The following is a 20743-nucleotide window of genomic DNA, read 5'->3' as shown; positions in this document are numbered from 1 at the left end:
TAAAGAGCAGAAGAGCTTCAAGTGCAGCAGGGAAAGGCCAGCTGCTTAAGTATCATCTGCAATTCAGGCAATCTTACTCCCGGAACAAATAAAGAACACTAAAGAGAACGGCCTCTAAGTAGCACCTTCATATTTAGCCTCATATTGCATATTCACATATTTAATCATATCTCACTTCCTTCCAGAATAGACTTGAGGTCTTATGTGACAGGATGATGTCACCGTAGTGTCTCCAAAGGGTTTAGGGAGGGTGCCTGAGTGGTGGAATCTCATCAGAGTCCATGGAGATCACTAACAGCGAGTAAACATCTTTAGGAGAAACTTTGCATTTGGCCTTTTTGGACCTTAAGTCAAAATTAGAATTTATATTTTCTTTTATTTAGTACTAAGAAGGTATGCATGGTCTTTTATTTAATTACATTATTTTAATTTAGTGTTTGTTGCACATGTGTGTGTGTGCATATATACGCGCATGTGTATATATGGTAGATAGGTGTTCATCCAAGCCAAAGCACACCTGTGGAGGTCAGAAAACAACTTGAGGGTGTTAGTTTTCTCCTTCTACCATGTGAATTCCAGAGACAGAGCTCAGCTCTTCAAGGTGGTGGCAGGTACTCTTACAAGCTGAGACATCTTGCTGACTCCGGACTTTAGTTTTTTGTCTTTTCCATAGTTTTTGCTCTCTGCATGGTATTTCTTTGGCAGTTGCTTGGTGAAACAATTTTAAAAGACTTTATTTCAAATTCATCCCATAAAAGAGCCCAGCTTCTGAGTTTTGACTGTCTGTGTTGAGTGACCCATGGGTGAAGAAGGTGCTTTTGTGCCTTTAAGAAGCTTACTCTAAGTATCTACTTAGTCAATAAATGCATTAATACAACTTGGAAAACCCAACAGAGGACCCAATAAAGTATTCATATGTCACAGATTAAAAGACAATTGACAAGAACTTTCAGTCAAATTTAAAAGAAAGCAAAAACACTTATGTGCAGTTTCATGCAGAGATTTGAGAAAGAAGCCTTTTAGAGTGCCTCAAAAGAGGTGCCTAAAATTTAAATACTTTAATAAAAATAATAGAAATGTGAGACATTAATAGTTAATTAGCAATTAAATTGTTTTCAAGCATATCTGGCCATACTGTGTTCCCCTAGTAGTATGCATGCATACCTAATATGTAAGTAGTGAGTGGGTAATACTGTCAGAAAAGCAAATATTGTTTCCTCTTAATAATGTTAAAATATATGTAGTATAATACTGACCACTTTGAATTCATGCTTTATTGTTCAGTATATACTTTATACAACAACCTCAGAATTTTTTTACTTTTGAACAACTGGAACTCTGTAGCCATTATAAAACCCTGACCTCACTCCTAAGAAATTATCATTTCACTTTCTTTACTAGGTCTAATGTAAATGGACTGGTCTATTTCAATGAGCACAGTTAATTTCAGGGTGGTCTCTACTGTAGCACACACACACACACACACACACACACACACACACACACACACACACACACATACACACACTTTTTTTTTATCCTTTTGTCCTATCATGAAAGTTGCAACTGCATACATTGAGGTGGGACATGCCTAGGGGAAGACATGTCATTTAATACGGCAATTCTACTTTAAAAATTGAGGCGCCATCATGCCTCTTTGCCACAGGAGCAACCCCATTGCATAGTCCCACCAAAGGCATTCAGCTGTTTGTGTTCCTCCATGGCCCACCAACACCTGAAGTGCTGTTATCTGACATGTGCCATAGGGACGAATCCTATACCATCAGAGTTCCTCATGGCTCTGATTCATTTTCCTAAGGGTTGGCAGCGTTGAGCATCTTTCTGGGGTTTCCAGCCATTTCTCTTATTTTAAGAAGTGTGTATTAAGGGCTGAAACACCAAAGTTTTATTTGGGATGCTTACTTTTGTCGAATCCTGGAAGTTCTTTATTGACACCGTCTACTAGCTCCTTATCAAACACAAGGATTTTAATCTTTTATATGGATGGCTCATACATTTAAACTGATTCAGCTCAAAGAAAATTCAGCAGTTGAGATTCATGGTATCAGACACCGAAGTCTTTGTCCCGAGAGAGGATGGGAGTGTGTTACTGTTTATACTCTTTTCTATGTGGAAGCATCAGTTACGAATGTTCGTCTGGATAATGCCACATATTATGGAGCCTCCTGACATATTTAAACTGTAAAGTGTTATCTTGTAACCCTAAATAAGGAAAAGCATATGTGCAAAATTGCTTTAGTAGCATCTTAAGATGGCTTTTCACCCCGGTCTCCTCTTCTACCCTTAGGCTTTATCAGTGTCCTATACTTTTTATTAGGTTATGTAGCACACTGTCTGGATGAAAAATGTGATAAAGGTATTCATTTAAATATTTCACTGTTATTCATGAAAAAAAAATGATTACTACTCATGTCATTTTTATAGCATCCACCAAGTACCGCTTTGTTCTCATCTGTGGAAAAGAGAAGGGTGTGGGGCTCGGCTTCCCACACAGCCCCATCTCTCTAAGGGTATACTATATGGAATGAGAATTGTGCACACAAACTGGGTGAGATGCATTTGTTGGCTATGTTGGACAGAGCGTATTTCTTCAACCAGCACTATAGCAGCCATTGCCCTGGTTGGTAAGCCTGATCTTCACACTGTTCTCAATTAGTTGCCTTCAAGAGTGTTTAAGTTAGAAGATGTTAGCTGGCTTTCAATATCTATATCTATATCTATATCTATATCTATATCTATATCTATATCTATATCTATATCTATATGCTGTGGCTCTGTCCAGTGATCTTAATCTTTTATTTTCTTTCTAGCAAAACACCCATAATCAAGGTGTTTGGCCCTTAGTAGTACTGCACAATCCCAAACAGGATTCAGGCTGTAATGTGAAGCTATGGTCATAAACGGCCATTATTCTGTGTTTCAGCACCCTGCCTACAGTCTGTGTTACCTAGAGATAGCACCTGTGTAAAAGGGCTGTGCCGTCTCAAGAAGGAAGCTCTCATGTCCGATAATAAAAGGTATACTGCTGGAAACAAATGGTCTGTATCCGGTAGGCTGCTGTAATATGCGATCACAGGCTGTGTTGCTCACAAACAACAGGCGTGTATTCCTCTCAAGTCTGGAAGCAACATATCTAGGATCCGTTTACTGTTATGGCTGGAGTCTGGTGGGGCTTTGCTTCTGAGTTGCACATTGCAGACTTGGCATTCTGCATGTACATGGTGGAAAAATGGTGAGAACTTACAAATGAAGCAATCATTTTATTTAGAAAGGCCTCAGTCTCATGACATAACTCCTTCCCAGAGACTTTATCATTTCAGGGTTGGAATACAACATTTGCATTTTGATTTTTGGAGGGGCAGAGTGCTATAAATGTTTAGTTCACTATAAATGTAAAAGAATTATTAAACACAGCATAATACTCTTTATATCACTTCTAATATGATGAAAGTGTTTCTTACATGCTCTACAAGGCATTCCTAACAGAGCAAAGTAATTGTTAGAGATTAATCTAGTTTTCTTGAGCTAGTGGAGGCAGAACTGTTGATGCTGCTAACTCTCCTAAGAGGACTTTGAGAAATTCAAGGAAAATTATCTAACCATATTATTAAAAACCATATGATTATTAGCTGTTCAAACGACACCAAAAGACTGATGAGGCTGTCAAATTAGAACCATACAAAGTGGGCTCATGAGCTTTGACAATATTGTTATTACTAGATAAAGAGCCAATTTATACCTGAGGTAGGAACGCTGACTACTGCTATTCAGACAACTGAGCTAAGAGGCAGTTTCTGTGAGGGGAATGGTGGCAGTAGCAGCCTGTAGTGGGACATGACTGAAACATACCAGATTCCAGCAATGCATTCTTACAAAATTTATCATCCTTGCTAACAAATATCTCTAAAATCATAAAAAAACTATCACTTCTCATCCCTGTTCTTTTGAATGTTAAGACAGACTACTTCAGCCATGATTGAGGATACGCTTAATCACAATCTATCCTTTGTGTTTTATAAATAAAACGTGTGTGTCTGTGGGCGCACATGCTCATCTATGTGTGTCTGTGGGTGTCTTCCTCAGTCAGTTTCCAGCTTATTACTGTAGGTAGGGTCTATCCTTTAACCTTGAACTTGCTGATTCAGCAGATTATCCCAGAAACCCTATGCATGCCCTTTTCACCCTTCCAAGAACTGTACTGCAGACATTTTCCACTGTACCTGGCATCTGTACATGAGCATTGAAGACCCAAGTTCAGGACCTTCTGCTTGGGTAGCAATCACTTTACCCACTGAGCCCTTTCCCGGTTCCATAAGGTTGTGTTTTTCTAAGTTTGTATGTGTTAGTTTCACCATTTTTAAAATTTGTTTTGTGAGTTTACTCTAATGCTTACCACAGCAGTAAATCAGGATTTGGATGTAAGTAGCCTGTCTAGAAAATCTTTAAAGATATAGCAAATAATAAACATCTCTTAACACATGAATGAGCATGTGGTTGTAGATATCTGTCCTGTAGATTCTTAGGAAGGAATTCAAGAAGTCTACTTCAGAGCAGAAACTATTGTATACTTTACTATCTCACCAGACCTCAGATTTGTAGAAGACCTTATATACTTGCTGTTGCTTCTTTCCCAATACTGCTAATAAACTAATTTTCAAAAATTTTATATCCATATGAGTAAAGAATACACTGTAATCACCATATTTTCTTAACCATATACACCAATACACTCATATACACATAGACACACAGTGACACACATGGACATCCAATCAAGGTTTTGCTTGGGAAAGAGCGTGTTTAACTGTGCCTCACTGAAATTATTGCATCTGTCTTTACTGTTTAGGCCAGTAAAGTATATAGGACTTAATGTCTTGACCAGCCACTACTAGAGTCTTGTAACTTATCATCTTATGTTTTTCTTTACAGAGCACATTTGATTTGGGTTCTTTTATTAATGTAGAGTTAGTTTTAGCTAGGCCTCTTCTGTAGATGCTCCCTGAGGCTGGTCTTTTCTCAGGGAACACTGGAATCAACAAAGAAGATCTAGGGAAATTTTAGTAAAAGTATCATGTAGATTAAATTTTCCCCAGATTTCCTTTTGAGCAGCTATTTTAAACCAGTTGTGGTTGTAAATACCTTTCAAGCATCACTGAATAATAATACATAGAAGATCTATGGCCCCCTTGGATGTACATTTTATTATTTATCAGCAACAGTGTTGCTTTACTCTCTCTTATACTGTCCTTCATGATAGCTATCAAAAGATACATGAAGAAGTAATAATATTTACTGCTTATTTTATGTAGTCCCATCTTAGTTCCTTTATTAGTGCAATGAATAGATATATAAATATTTTATATGTATACTCACTATATATTAAATACATTTGTCTATGTAAGGAATAAAGATTTTAGTACCTTTACAGGACGTAAATAAGTTTCTTATGAACTTGCAGATATACATGATGACATCATTTTATGTGATAAATTTATCAGTGTTATCAGTGTAAAAATGACTACATCATTAAAGCTTTCATCTGTTGCCTTTTAAATTCAAATATTCTAAGTGCTGTTTTCAAGATAAGAGACATTATTTTTTATTGAGTGAATACAGTTCCTTTTCTCAACCAGTGTATTTTATTAAATTGAAAAATCCTATGCTAATACAGTGTTAAGGCTGTAGGTATTCACCTTCATAACTCAGAAACATGAAAAGTTAGGCTTTTCATAACAGCATTAATTTCCCTAGATTTCTGTGCCTTATAATAAAGTGCACTTTTAGAGCACCAGCCAGCAATCCAGGAATTATATATAATCAATGTTGGACAAGTTAATGTTACTAAGAGGATCTAAACTCTCATATTCTCTGATCTGTTTTTAAATTTACAGACTTAGCAGTGCAGTAATGGAAATATGTTGCATTTAATTTCTGGTCATTTATAAAGGAGACTAGACCAGATAATAATGATGGAACAGTTGATAATGATTATTTTGGAATGACGAGGATGTCACTAGAAAACTTAAAATCAAATCTGTGAATTTTTAATCAGCATGCTTGATTTCAGGATGCTTGCACTGTTAACACAGTCATGTTATTTCTGTCTCTGTGTTTAGTCTATTTCAGCTTAAGGATAGGATCCTGTTCCTATGATAGCTTGCGACTAAACACCTGCTAACAGTCACTGAATGTAAAATCAATCGCAACGACCCAAACTGTTTTTTCCATGAACCATCTACTTTGAAAAAATGCTGATATAAGCAATATATAGATTGGTGTGCTAGATGTAAACATGAAGTCACTTACAGACTGTAACACGAAATGCTCTGAAAGAAAAATCTGTCTTCGACTCATGTACTCCTTTGTACGTTTGTACAAAGATTCGAAGTGTATTAGGGAAATAGAAATGCTCTGTCATTATTGGCTTTATTCATCTTCCTCTAAAGCCTTTGTAGAATTATTACCTTCATAAACATGGATATTTTACTTTGGAAAAGACATGTTTATACAAAATATCATTTTATATTATGCTTTATTTACTATACAAACATAACTTAGATTAAATATTATACTATATGATACATGCTATATTATATAACATATAATACACACACGCTAGACTTTTATTACATATTACAAATATCTTAAGAATTGTAAAATTAGAGAATGCATGCATCTACATAGAAATGCTCTCTCTCTCTCTCTCTCTCTCTCTCTCTCTCTCTCTCAAAAGAATTGAAGTTTATGATCATGGGCCCAAAATCTCCTGTAGTGTTGACAGCATATGCAACGCACGCACAGCAAGGATGTATGTGAGAGAACTAGGACTATGATTTCATGATTTTATTTATTGGTTCTTGTTCAGAGGTCAAGTTTGTGGGTTCAGAGTTATAGAATTCGTATTATTTATTTTTGGTTTTCAGATAAATATAGACCTGGTTAGCAGTTCCAGTTCCCTTCACGGTGGGATTTGACATGTTCTAAAAATGACCATGGGGAAAAATATGTCTCCTGCAGCCCTCCCTGAACCCTGCCAACGCCTGGCACTACATTCTCTTCCATTTTCCACCAAACCAGTTAAGAACACCGAATTACAATGACATTTGAGAATTGGAAAAACTCAGTAAACATTTTCCTCCTGGAAGCACACATGATATTCTCTTTAAATTTATATACTGAATGAATTTCTTATACCACCCCTGCCTTTTTTCCAGCCTATGGAAGCTTAAAAATGTTTTAAAATGGAATTAGAGTTTTTCACAACGTGGAAACAGTATATTACAAAATTAAATCTGGTATAAAGTTAGCTTATGTGTTAATATAGTACTTTATATTTTACTATGATAATTATAGAGACTAATGGTGAATTGAGGCTTACACTTGAGTCTTGCATTTTGTATTGCAATTAAGTCACATATAGATAATTAGAGAACTATTCTCATTCATGATTTGGTAATTTTTAAATGTCAGCTACATTTCAGTGGCTGTACCATGGACATTGATGGGGGTGGGGAACACCGATCCACTTATGAAACTTTAGGTCAAAGATTTTTCCCTGCCTGCAGGATGTGCGGAGATGGAGTGGAAACTGGTGGAATATCCAACCAATGCCTGGCCCAACCTGGGACACACCCCATGGCGGAGAACCAATCCCTGGCACCATTAACATAACTGTACTATGTTTATAGACAGGAGCCTAGCTTAACTATCCTCTGAGAGGCCCCACCCAGCAGCCAGTCAAATCAGACGCTCAGATCACGGCCAAGCATTAGCAGAACTCAGGGAGTCTGGTGGGAGAGGAGGGAGGAAGGATAGTAGGACCCGGAGGGGATTAGAATGCTACAAGAAGACCAACAGAGCCAACTGACCCAGGCCCATTGAGACTTGCAGAGTCTAAGCACCAACCAACGAGCAGACATGGGCTGGTGCTACGCCCATACACATTTATAACCAATGGGCAGTATACTCTTCATATGGGTCCACTAGTTGAGCGGATGCTGTCTAGACATGGACTGTGTTGACTGCTTTTGATCAGTTTCCTCTAACAGGGTTACCTGGCAGGCCTCAGTGGATAAGGATGAGCTCGGTACTGATGCAATTTAACGTGCTGGTTCTGGGATGGGTTGGTGGGGAAGGCATTTCTGAGGAGAAGGGGAGGAGAATAAGGAGAAGGGAGTGTGAGGGAGGGACTGGGAAGAGGGAGAAGGCTAAGGCGAGGATTTAAAGTGAGTATACAAATTAATTAATTTTTAAAAACTAGTAAAAAAAAGAATAAAGTCAATACTGAAGATTTATAACCAACTTTTGATCGAATATATGTGAAAACAGTGTTATGTCATTGTTGATACATATTACATCATTATTTGTGGAATGATTGTGTCTGGATTTAATTTGTATTATGGTTCATTTTATCATTATTCCCTCAGACATTATGTAATAATCTATTAAGTATTATAAGTAATCTGTAATGATTTATAGTATAAAGGAAGTCACTTATAATATATAAGTTAATAAGGAATTTTCTGTACATCTCTTAAAAATATATATATACCGTGGGCTGGAGAGATGGCTCAGTGGTTAAGAGCAATGACTGCTCTTCCAGAGGTCATGAGTTCAATTCCCAGCAACCACATGGTAGCTCACAACCATCTGTAATGTGATTTGATGCCCTCTTCTGGCCTCCAGGGGTACAAGCAGGCAGAGAAATGTATACATAATAAATAAGTAAATAAATCTTTAAAATATATATGTATATATATGCCTATGCAGGTTGCCCTGGAATCAGTCTTCTCCCAAGGCCAACTGCATTAGCTAAAATCTCTGTCTCATTCTATCACTGAGAGGATGTGCCAGAGAATGCTTACAATTACCTGGGGGGATTGTTAGCACATATTAATAACTCAAGATGTCAATCTCCATATTAATAAATTAATCTATCTCAGAATCATTCTATTAATTATTTCATGCTACCGTATTTGTATTTCTCTCTTTCTTTATTTAAAAGACAAGCAGAATACCACAGCTTGAAGAATTTACCAATGTAGCTTATCTGGCAAGTCACAGCTCAAAGAACTGTACCTATTACAGAGTGACACAGCCTGAGTCTTTCTCTAGCTTTGTGTCGACTGCTTTCTCAGTTGCAGCTGGAAGAAATGGATGAAAAAGAGGCTGGGAGAAGAAAACTAGTTGTTGATAACATCAGATAGAATTGAACACAGTGGTCTGGGAGAAAGAAAAATCAAACTACTTCGTAAGTCTGTGGCTTGATTGACTTGGGTGCTGATGGGACCAAAGACCGAACCTAAAATAGCAGTTTGAGTGAAAAGGGGCATGTGACTGATAGTCTATGGAGTGTTTGTGCCTGGAGGACTTCAAGCCCACAAATGGCCATGCGGGTCTAGAACTTTAAAATGCACGCTGAACAAGTGAAGTAGTGCCCACTTTATGGCCTACAGAGCCCCAGGTTTCTCAGAGACAATTGTAGAGAATTCAAAAAGGAAAAGTATTTAAGTGACATTTTAATTGTTTTGTGTTTGCATCACTGATGAAAAGAAACAAAGGTAAAGATGCCTTAGACAATTGTAGGCAGTGACAATAAACTATTTTTATCCTTATTTATTGAGTGATTATAACATCGATGCTGGATTTATGAAGAATGTGGCGCAGAAGGTTTTATCTTTTTAAATCTCAAACTTTGAACTTTTTAATATTTTAACATTTTATGTGATGAACTGCATTATTTTATTCTTAAAGACAAATAAATTATTCAGTCTCAAGCCCAAAACTGTTCTGAGTGGTTAGGTGGTGTAGTTCTTCTTGAATATTATTGATGCAATAATATTTTGTTTAGAAAAGAAGAATTAATACGATAAATATTTTCATCATGCTTGCAAAGTTTTGTCAAGGTGAATGGTGTGAACATGTTGGAACCGTTCTGTGAGTTCTGAAGCTTCCAAATAGTTAAAAACTTTTTACTGTTATAATTTGATGACATTAAAAATGTGTTATTTAAATACTGTATATTGAAAGGTGTTCATATTTGAAAAATGAATAAAACCTGAGGACACCAGTATTTTATGAATCTAATAGAGCATGTTAGAAATTTGTATGTGAAAATAATTACCCAGCCAAGTACAAGACAGGGGAATGGATTTTTATTGAAGCATACAAAAAGTTTTAATGTGGTAGCAGATTCCACCTTATAGCTACTCTTTCAGAAGTTTTTTCTTGTTGAGGTTTGATTTATCATCAAGGAAGATTATCCAGTTTTTAAAGCATGGTATCAAAAGTATATCTCCCTTTTGGGATATAGAATATTCTGTTTATATTAAAAAATTACATGTATTGGTTACTAAAGCAGATGTAAGGACCCAGCTGTCTTCTACAGCCCAGTCATTATTATGACTTTTAAAAATGAGGAAATGTCACTCTTTTCATAGTGCAAAAAATAGAGTTATCTTTATTGACAAAGGTGTTATTTATATGAATAAGTGATGATATACTATTATCACCTTAATCTTATTAAATTACTTAATACACAAATAGAGTATAATATTAAACTTAGAAATAAGTGGCTTTATTCTCAAGTGTGAGATAAGACTCAGATTTTTCCCCAGTCATTAAAGTTTAGTTTAGACAACCTTGGGATACTTTGACAGGAGATGCACTTTTTTTTTTTAACCTTTTACTATAATGATTATGATTTATTCACATTACATCCAGATTGTGATGTAATCCCCTCATTCTTATCTTCTCGTTCTCACCCTCCCTCCCGTTTCCATTCTATCCCACTCCTCTACACCTTTGATGGATGGCGCCCTCTCCCCCACCATCTGACCACAGCCTGCATCCCCTTCCTGTATCCCACAGTGCCTCTCCTCTAAGGGGCAGTGATCAAATCACTTTCTAAAGTACTCAAAACAGTCACATCGCTGAGGATGACCTCACTTGATAGAGACAACTATGTCTTAAGTAAATAATATTTTGTTTTACTTCAGAAAATTTAACTAAAAATTCTGCCCGAAAGACACATGAGATATTTTATATGAGTTAAATTTTATTAACTGAAATAATTGGGGCTGAGGATATTGCTCCATGTTTAACAAAACTTGCTACTTCGGCAGAAGAACCAGGCTGGGTACCTAGCACTCATATGAGGCATCTCATAACTGCCTGTAACTCTAACTCCAGAGGTCCCAAGGCCGCCTTCTGGCTTCCTGGATTCTCCATGTTCACGGGCACATACCTACAGGCAGTCCCAAATGCATACACATAGAATAAAGATAATTAAAAACTAAAATATGCAGCTATAATGCTCTGAGGACTCTATGAAAATAAACCTAAATGAATAACATTAAGATGGACTTTTCAAGTGATAAAGATGCCTTCAAGTCAGTATCCTTGTTGCCTTATTTCTTCTTCCTCTACTGTGTCAGGCTGATGATGCAGTCACTTTGATATTTTCTAACTCACAAGTTCCTCCAACTCTTAGTATTGATTAATATCTCTGAGTAATGGCACATGATAAAGGTTCTAATTATCTATATGAATTTGTTATAAAAGTTAGTACTAACTAGGATCATTCAGCAAATTTACACAAATACTTTGTCTTTCATAGGATGTTAAATCCAGTTTCTGTTTTCCTTAAATTCTCAGCGTGGAGGGCATGTAAAATATTACAGTTCAGAAGCAAGAACTTGGAGAGACCAAGTAACTCACTTAGATGAAGAAAGCAATTAGAAAGGACAAGCCAGTCTGGGAGAGTATGAGTCCTACAATTCCAAGACGCTGACCTTGAAGTGAGGGAAGGCACCTAATTCTTCATGCAAATCTCACATGACTACTGCTCTGAGGGAAAACTTCATATGCTTCAAGGTACCAAAGCAGAGCTGATACCCTCCTGGCAAGTATATAATCATAACATTCCTCACAAAGTCATGAAATAATGTGCTCTCATAAATATGTCCTTAACGTTATATAAGCTATAATTGCACCACTGAGGGTATTGTCACTTTTCAGGTAATAACTTGTACTAGGCCCTTTTTTTTTAATAAACATAAAACATAAAGACCTTGTAATATGAACTCTAAATCAAAGATTAATATTTAGCGTGGTCACAAGTCGTATAGTAGTGCATTAGGACAATAGATGAGAAATGAGATCATCATAAAGTTGAAATTGTACTGCTAGGATTTAATCACATTCATGATCAGGGTAGAACAGTCCAGTTTCAGTCATGGTTATGACATATTCTAATGTGGACTCTTGGGAAGCCATAACCAGTTTCTGTTAAAAATGAATAAATAAATAATGATATGAAAGAAGAAAACTAAGCACAATTTCCACTTCACTATCCTATCAGCTTTTTCTTTGCTTGTCTTACCTGTTTAGCTGGTGTGGACTAACACTGCACACAAATCCTCACTAGCACTCTCCTTCTTCTTCTGTGGTCTTTGTTCAGGCCATACCACGGCAGGTAAGCTCAGTTCTCTGTGAAGATGGCCATCCCCTTCTTGTGATTTCTAGGCTGCCTAGGTTTGCTGCGGGGGAAGCTGAGTGGAGTGCTTTTCCTAGTAAAGTCAGTTTCAGACTGGCTGTGCTCCAGGACTGCGTTTGCCCCGCTTTTCTTTCCCCATCCTAGGTTGATATTATTCACTCCTTGTATTCTAGTAACTTCTTTCAGATCTCCTGTAACACATTAAACTCCCTCCTAGGTTTATATTTTGACTAAGTTCTTCTTCCTTATCTAATATAACTGACAAACATGATCAGAGTAGATAATGTTTATTAAACAAATGTCACCAGAAATTTGAAATTCATACTTAATGGTTTCTCTCTACCTCAAATCATTCCCAATGTCAACTGTTGTTATTATCCAATTTTGAAAGATTATGAAACTGAACTACACACAGATATTAATTGAAAGAGCTATGATTCAAACTCAAGATTTATGAATAATTCAAGATCGTTTTTATTTCAGTTCGTCTTTCCTGTGTTATCCAGGTGATTTACATCTCCTTAAAGAACACTTTCCCCTTTAAGTACCTGCAGGATACTCACTTAATATTCATTCATATATGCGTGCATATAATTATCTACATCATTACAGCAAATAACAGCCTTGGCTTTGTAGAGAGTTGGTTTCTCGTCCTTCAGTTTATCACCATCAAATACTGGAGAGAAAACAAGGACTCCGTATGAACAAACAGTGCATTGCTTTGCAGGTCTCTCTTAACAATACAGCAGAAAAGATTTAAAAAAAAAAAAAGCCTGCTTACTCCACATAGATTCAGAAGCTTCCAGCCCGAGCTCACTGTACCATGCAGGAGCTTCGGTCACTCTTGACTCTGTTCTCCATCCCTTGCTAACAGCAGCAGGCGTGCACCTTACATCCCTTTGCATTGTTACTAGAGTGCAGGCTGCATTGGGTAGGGTCCCCCCTCCCCCGGGAACACAATTCCTTCCTTAGTGGCCCTTCGTCCTAAATAGAGTAACATTTGTGATTAGAGTTTCCACATTCGAATTGGTGGTAGATGGAATTCAGTTCAGTCAATAACTGATAGTAAACATGATCATTAACTTCAGTGAATTAAAAATATGTATGTTAATTAGAAAATTCAGACTTAAGTACTACATAGCTAGACATGATTCTGATATGTATGTTGGAGAAAAGAGATATAAATTAGAACTCTTTGCTGAGGGAGATATTAGGAAACTTTGACACAATATTAGGGAGGACCTTGACCGTGAGAAAAATGATGAACTGTTCGTACAGGAGTTAGATGTGGAAATAATTGTCATTAAGTTAGATGGTGAAGGCCTGGAAATTCTTTTCAAAAGTGACATGAGGATGTCGCTTGGAGTAGGGAATAAACCCATAGTGAAGTCCTGCAGAAGCTGTTTCTCCTTTTAAACCGCAGCATATAATTCTGCAAGAGGCGAGTATTTCATTCACTACCGTAGACACGGCGTCGTACTGCACTGTGCATGTAATAGATACTCCATAGACTTCTGCTGACTATAGTAGTCAGAGTTTAGGCCACATATTTTGAGAGAAACTCATTCATCACTATCTGGAGCTCACTCTTTCCTATTGTAGTTGTTGAGGAATGAATATGCCGTTATGATATTTGGCACTTTGTGTAGTGGGAACAGATTGAGCTCTGTCTGCAGCTTACCTTCAGACAGTTTTTAGAAAGATTTTATATCCTGTGCATAAATAGTTTCTTCAGTTTCCTGCCAAGGAAGGTGCCCTTCTCTCTCTATAACAACTCACTCTCTGCATATTACAAGTAATTAGGATAATATGTGGGAGGAAGGAAATAGTTTCATATTTGGCTGTTTTCTGGCCTTTGACCTTTTCAATTATTGTCTGACTCTACCACCAATAATTGAGGCCATGGAATAAGTGACATTCCAGATATTCCAGATGTGAGGAGACTTCATTATGTTTCAAGATCTTTTATGTTTTTCGCAATTCTTAGTGCTTATAGTTTTTAAAGTTCAAAATTATATCCTTTATGTAAACAACAAGGTACACTTTATTTCTCATTGCTCCCTTATGTTTTCATAAGTGGATTTACTAATATCAAGTAGAGAGAGAAACTTTTTAATTATAATTTATTCACATTACATGCTGATTGTAACCCCTTCACACTTATCTTCCTGTTACCACCCTCCTCCCTCTTCTGCCCTATTCCATTCCCCTAGACCTCTGATAGGTGGGGTCCTTCTCCCCCACCATATGACCACAGCCTATCAAGTCTCATCTGGAAAGCCTGTATCCCTTTCCTTTGTGTTCCCACAAGGCTTCTCTGCCAAGGGGAAGTGATCAAATAAATGGAGGGCACCAGAGTGTGTGTCAGAGGCAGTGGCCCCTCTCACCACCCCCTCCCCCATGTGGAGAATGAGCTGTTTATAGGCTGCATCTGAACACAGGGTCTAGGTTCTCTGCTTGCAATGTCCTTGGTTGGTGCAACAGTTGGTGCAAGACTCCCATGGGTCCAGATGGGCCAGCCTTGATAATCTTGTAGAGCTTCTGACGACCTCCCACCACAGTCCTTCCATCCCCCAATTCGATACCACTCCTGGGCATATGCCCAAAAGATGATTCATTGTTCAACAAGGACATTTGCTCAACTATGTTCATCGAAGCTTTGTTCATAAGAGCCAGAATCTGGAAACAACTTATATGTCCTTCAACAGAATAATTGATAAGCTATCAAAAACAAGGAAATGTTGAAATTTACAGACAAATGGATGGAACTATAAACAATCATCCTGAGTGAGGTAACCCAGACCCAGAAAGACAGCCATGGTATATCCTCACTTAAAAGCGCATATTAGCCCAATATCGATGTCCTCTGAGAGATGCACGCAGTGGAGGAAGGGGACGGATGCTGGGACTCGCAGCAGGACTCAGGGTGAAGTGCTGTGAGTTGTAGGAGAAAGAGACTTTTAAGAATGCCTCTTCTTAGTATGGGAACATAGCACTGTATGCTCAAGGCTCTTAGTCAAGAGAAATTAGGTGAACAGTGTTTCCTCTCATGGATGATGTGGTCCCCCTAAGAGTCCAGTTACCTAGACTGACACTGATCCCTGGCACCACCAACTCATTTTCTCTACTGACCTTTATTATGAACCGCAGTTGACAAGTTTTGCCGCTCAAGGACAAAGAACTGTGTCTTCTAGCAGGCTGCTTTGTAAGGATATCCTTAAGTTTTATAACCTTTACACCCAAAAGTTCATAAGATCTTGTCCTCGCTTGCTTATTTTCACTCATTCTTCCTGCATACGCTGTAGTCTTTGCATATCAGCCTCTTATTGAACCCTTGATCTTATAGCCTTGGAAAAAGTACAAGATTTGAAAGCTGAAAAAACTAACAGAATATACCTAATCTCTGTTTAAAGATGATGGCCTTGTGACAATATTATTTACTCTGTAGCATATGCTTTGAAAACACACTGAATAATTTAAATACATTTTTAAATTAAGGGTTTCCTATAGATAATCTAGGTGAAAAAAGTGATCTGTTTTTCCTGTTAGCCACTGACTCTTTCATATTCTCTCTCTTTTTTGAGATAAATGCAATGTACTCTTTGCCTCTAAGTTCTGTTACTAATTTGAGAAACATTTCACCTTAAACACAATGAAATTAAAAAATTTAAGTAATGGTAAACAGCAAATAAGGCTCTTAAAGAAATGTACAGCTTTTGAGTGGAAGTGGCTAGCTACTGCGTCATCCATCTACAGAGAAATGATGAGTGTTTTGCTCATTTTTCTACAAGATGAACCTATTATTATGTAAATAATGGATTGGATTCCCTTAAACCACCGACACAGGCAATGTCATCGATCATTGTTTGAATAAAATTAAGTTCTAACACCTTTTTTTTTATAGATAGTCCCACATGAGAATATGACATCGGCCCTATACTGTGGCAAGTGAACTGCTGCTTGCTTGAGAGACTTTAATCAAGTGCAGTGATGTTCACACAGTTCTCTGAGTTGTTTATCATTCTATATCTATCTATCTATCTATCTATCTATCTATCTATCTATCTATCTATCTATCGTCACAGAAAAATTTATTCCTGGAAGGTGAATGTTACTTTGAAATATAGTGTAACAATTTCAAAGAATTACTTAATGATTTTCTCTTAGATAGACTTACCTCAAAATATCTTCTTTCTTGTTTCTTTCTTTCTTTCTTTCTTTCTTTCTTTCTTTCTTTTTTTTGATGATATCCTGCAAAATATAAAGGAACACATCTAACATACTTAAATATTATCATTTTACTCCAATATCATTTGGCTCTATAACATTGACTTTGAAAGTGGACTGAGTTGGGTGGTGACACATCCCTTTAGTTCTAGCGTATGGCACACAGAGGCAGATGGGTTTTGTGAGTTTGGAGGCAGCATGGTCTATATAGTGAGTTTCAGGACAACAAAAATGCATAGTGAGACCCTGTCCTCAAAACAGCAATAACAATGTCAACAGCAAACCCAAAGCAACCTCCTCCTCCTCCTCCTCCTCCTCCTCCTCAGAAGAAGAAGAAGAAGAAGAAGAAGAAGAAGAAACAACAACAACAACAACAACAACAACAACAACAACGAAAGTAAACTGAAGCATCTATTTAAATTTTTTATCAAGGATTTGATTAAATAATGTGGTCTTGATGGAAATGTTTGTGGGACACTTTTTGTTAGTGTTACTTTTTTGTTGTTGTTACTGTTCTTCTTGTTACTGTTTTCCCCCAAAACCAGAAACCTGTCTTTTCCTTCCAACATGTCAGTCCTAAGGTACCTTGTTGGATGGTAGGTGGGACACTTTCCTTTTTGTCCCTTCATTTAGAGATAAAATATACGCACATCCTCAGATCATACACATTAAATTGTCCCCGTGCCATCTATTTGAAAGTGCAGCTTTGAAATTTGAGGCCTTCAGGGCAGGCAGAGGAGGAAAATCACCAGAGGGAAAGGGGGATGCATACTCAACATGCCTCACAGAAAGGAGAAGCCTGGGGAATGCAAAGTGCTTGCAAACGGCCTTGCAAGTCTGGCGCACTGGCTGCCTATACTCACCATTGATCCCTGTTTGGCTCATTAGTGTAATGGGAGAACCTGGTAAAAGTACATTTCAAAGTGGGTTCTAATTCTATTTATAGACTATAGTGCAGCTGACTATTTAATTACCTCACAGAGTCTCGGCTATTTCTGATCTACCAGAACTGAAGCAAGGGGTTCACATCTCTCTTTCAGTCTCTTTCCTTTGTAGATCCTGTGAACATCATGGTATTCTGCGGATTTCCTGATGATACTGAGTGTAGATAAAAAAAAAAAATTAACAAGGCATCAATAGCTTAACATTTTATGTAGCTATACAGCCTGTAATGAAAGGTATCCCATATTTTGAGCTTGGATCCATAATTTGTTCTCATTCATGCCTGAATAATGAATTCAAAGCTGAAAGTATGCCATAAAAATCTTAACAATCATTATTTTTTTCAAAATGGAGATAGTTAAGAACCATGCGTGTGTGCCCCCCTCCCTCCTCTCTGCGTGTAAGTGTGTGTGTTTGTGTGTGTGTGTGCATGTGAATATGTATGTATATTTTTTGGAAATTCTGTAGAGCCACTTTTGTGTAGCCTGGCCATACTCATTTACCTTTAAAACTTAGGATTCTATCTGGTGGAAATCCAAGACTATTTTTTTGATACAGTCTTCTTTTCTGCATGCAATTTGACAACTCATAGTCCTGTTTATTCTGAGGTTAAGTGGAGGTCTCAAAACACAGCTAATTAGAAAAGGAAAGGAAAAGACAAAGTTTTTGTTTTCAAGACCAGAGAAATAGTGACTTTATTGTACAAGTCTGAGTTTAATTATATTTACAAATAAACTTATGTAAATAGAATGTGAATGCTGCAGCCTGCAAATTATACCGAAAGCAGGGAACCGGCTGAGAGGCAGTGGCCTCAGTGGCTCACAAGACCTTGGTGCTGACTCTAGCTCTGTCATAACCAGAGAACTGACCTTTAAAGTCATTTATCCTTCATGGGTTGTACCTTTCACAAGATAAAATAAGAGCTTTCTGTGAATTTGCCCTGTGGTTCCTAAAAGTTTACATCATAGACTATATTACAGCTTACTACCAAAGTCAGCTTAACAACGAGTGTATTTCATCTTAGGAAATCACAAAATATTTTAAGTTTTTTGTTGAATATTATCACAGGTTAGATGAAGTGTGAACAGAACCAGAGCACGGCAAACAGGGTACTGTACCTAGTAAAATACTAGTTGGAGAGTATGTTGGGAAATAACTTAGCTAGGAAGAAGGAAAATGGAAAGAGGAGAGAATTTCTTTGATAATTGAACTCTTGTGTAAATCCTCAGGTGTATAGAAATCTCTAAAATTATCTATACATAAAACCAAATCTCCAGTCTTTTCCCCCAAATATTTTATAACTACATCTTTTCCAAGATACATCACAGAGCCTTCCTAGATTTTAAGTTGTCATACCCCAATGTGATGCATGGCTTTTTATTAAAATACTGTGTATCTCTTGGGGAATTAGTAGGTAGGGGGCCAGCCTGGCACATGAGAGGCCCTGGTTCCATCCTCAGCATGTACTAAAATGAGTTGAGGTAGGCACACAGGCATGATATTCCTATACCTTACAGACATAGAAGCTTCAGGATGAGGTCTTCAGAGTCAGGGTGGACCTCAGCTAGAAGCCCAGCTGACCTGCGTTGCACCTGGGTCAGAGAGTAGAGGTTAGATTGTCCCTCTGAACAGAGAGATTTACCAGTGTTCGCCAGGGCCTGGTGCTCTTGCAGGTGAGCAAGGCTCCTTTCCCAGCACACATGTCACATGGCTCACAATTGCTTATAACTGTGGCATCAGAATTCACTGCCCCTTTCTGGACTCTGCTGGCAGCTGAACACAAATGTCCATATACACATGTGAGCACACACACACACACACACACACACACACACACACACACACACACACACGTAAGTAAATATAAAATATAAAGTATTTAGAGAGAAATTGCTCTTGCTTTCATACTGTTGTAAACTGTCATCATCTCTCTTTTGCATGACTGTGCTCAAGTGACTCCCTTGTACCTCAATCCCAGCTCCACTACATCAATCACAGTGATATAGTCATAACCTGACTTTGGTCATGTATTTTACTTTAGTTCTCAATACCTTGGAATGCCTTTCAAAGTTTTATAGAATAAACACAACAACATTTTTTTGTTATCAGTGAAGCCCACACAGGCACTGTTTTTCCTTAGCTCCTTGGTTTCCTGTTATAATATCTCTGTAATTGTTTTTCTTGCTCTGTTTGACCCAGTGTTTCTAGCTCTCTTGCTGATTGTAGCTCTATTCCTACTCTTCTAGCGCATGTGATGAGCCCTACACTCATGAGATTTTATTTGGGATTCTTTTTCTTAGATTTTCATTTGCCTAGCTGATCTCTGTTCCTTAACGTTTCCATATTTCACAGTCTCAGAATTGTCTGCTTTGTTCATAGAAACATCTCAAGTACCTACATTTTAATTCCTAGAATAATAAAGATCCATTCAGGGGCTGCTGAGTATATCATTTAAGATGCCACATTTCTACCTTTGGGACTTTGTTCTAATTTTACAGCCTCTATGACAAGTTAACCAGTGGCATCTGCTTTGTACTTGAATTCACCATGGAACCTGACAGTTGCCCTAGTGCCATCAACTTCACTGCATTATTATTCGTTACAATAAATGCTGGCTTAGTAACTGGAGCCACCTTGGGTGCTTTGGACTTCAGAGTAGAAGCAATGAGAACAGGCCAATTCTGTGTTGAAAGCAGAACTAGTCACAGACCAGAGACTTATCTTCCATGCAGACACGTTGAGATCAGAAGAAAACAGTTTGTAGAAATCAAACAGGAAAGCATACCAAGTACACAAAGAAAATACTGTATTTACAAGTGATGTTGGCAAAGAGGATTGCAGAGGTAGGAGAGTAAGGCAAGGTGAAGTTCATAGCTGTAAGTTTCCTCTTGATATTTGATCTTGAGATAAAAAACAATAAGGGGGAGGGGGTAGACAGGGGAGGGAAGTAAACAAGATGGAAGGGAATTCTGAGAGATTTTGAAGATAAAAAGGCTGAAATTTTGTAGGCAAAATTCCTAGATGCCAGCCAAAAAGCAGCTAGAACCTAGCAGGTAA

At 37.6% G+C, this 20743-nt stretch overlaps 1 protein-coding gene across 1 annotated transcript in view; it reads left to right on the top strand.

The window, feature by feature from the left end:
* KCND2 (potassium voltage-gated channel subfamily D member 2) overlaps positions 1-20743 on the top strand; it is a 488749-nt gene that overhangs the window by 82584 nt on the left and 385422 nt on the right. The window lies entirely within an intron of this gene.

Source organism: Acomys minous, assembly GCF_964271855.1.
Source record: "Acomys minous genome assembly, chromosome: 6".
NCBI classification, from domain to species: Eukaryota; Metazoa; Chordata; class Mammalia; order Rodentia; family Muridae; genus Acomys; species Acomys minous.
The sequence above is the reverse complement of the archived record's forward strand: the minus strand, read 5'-3'. Positions and strand labels throughout refer to the sequence as shown.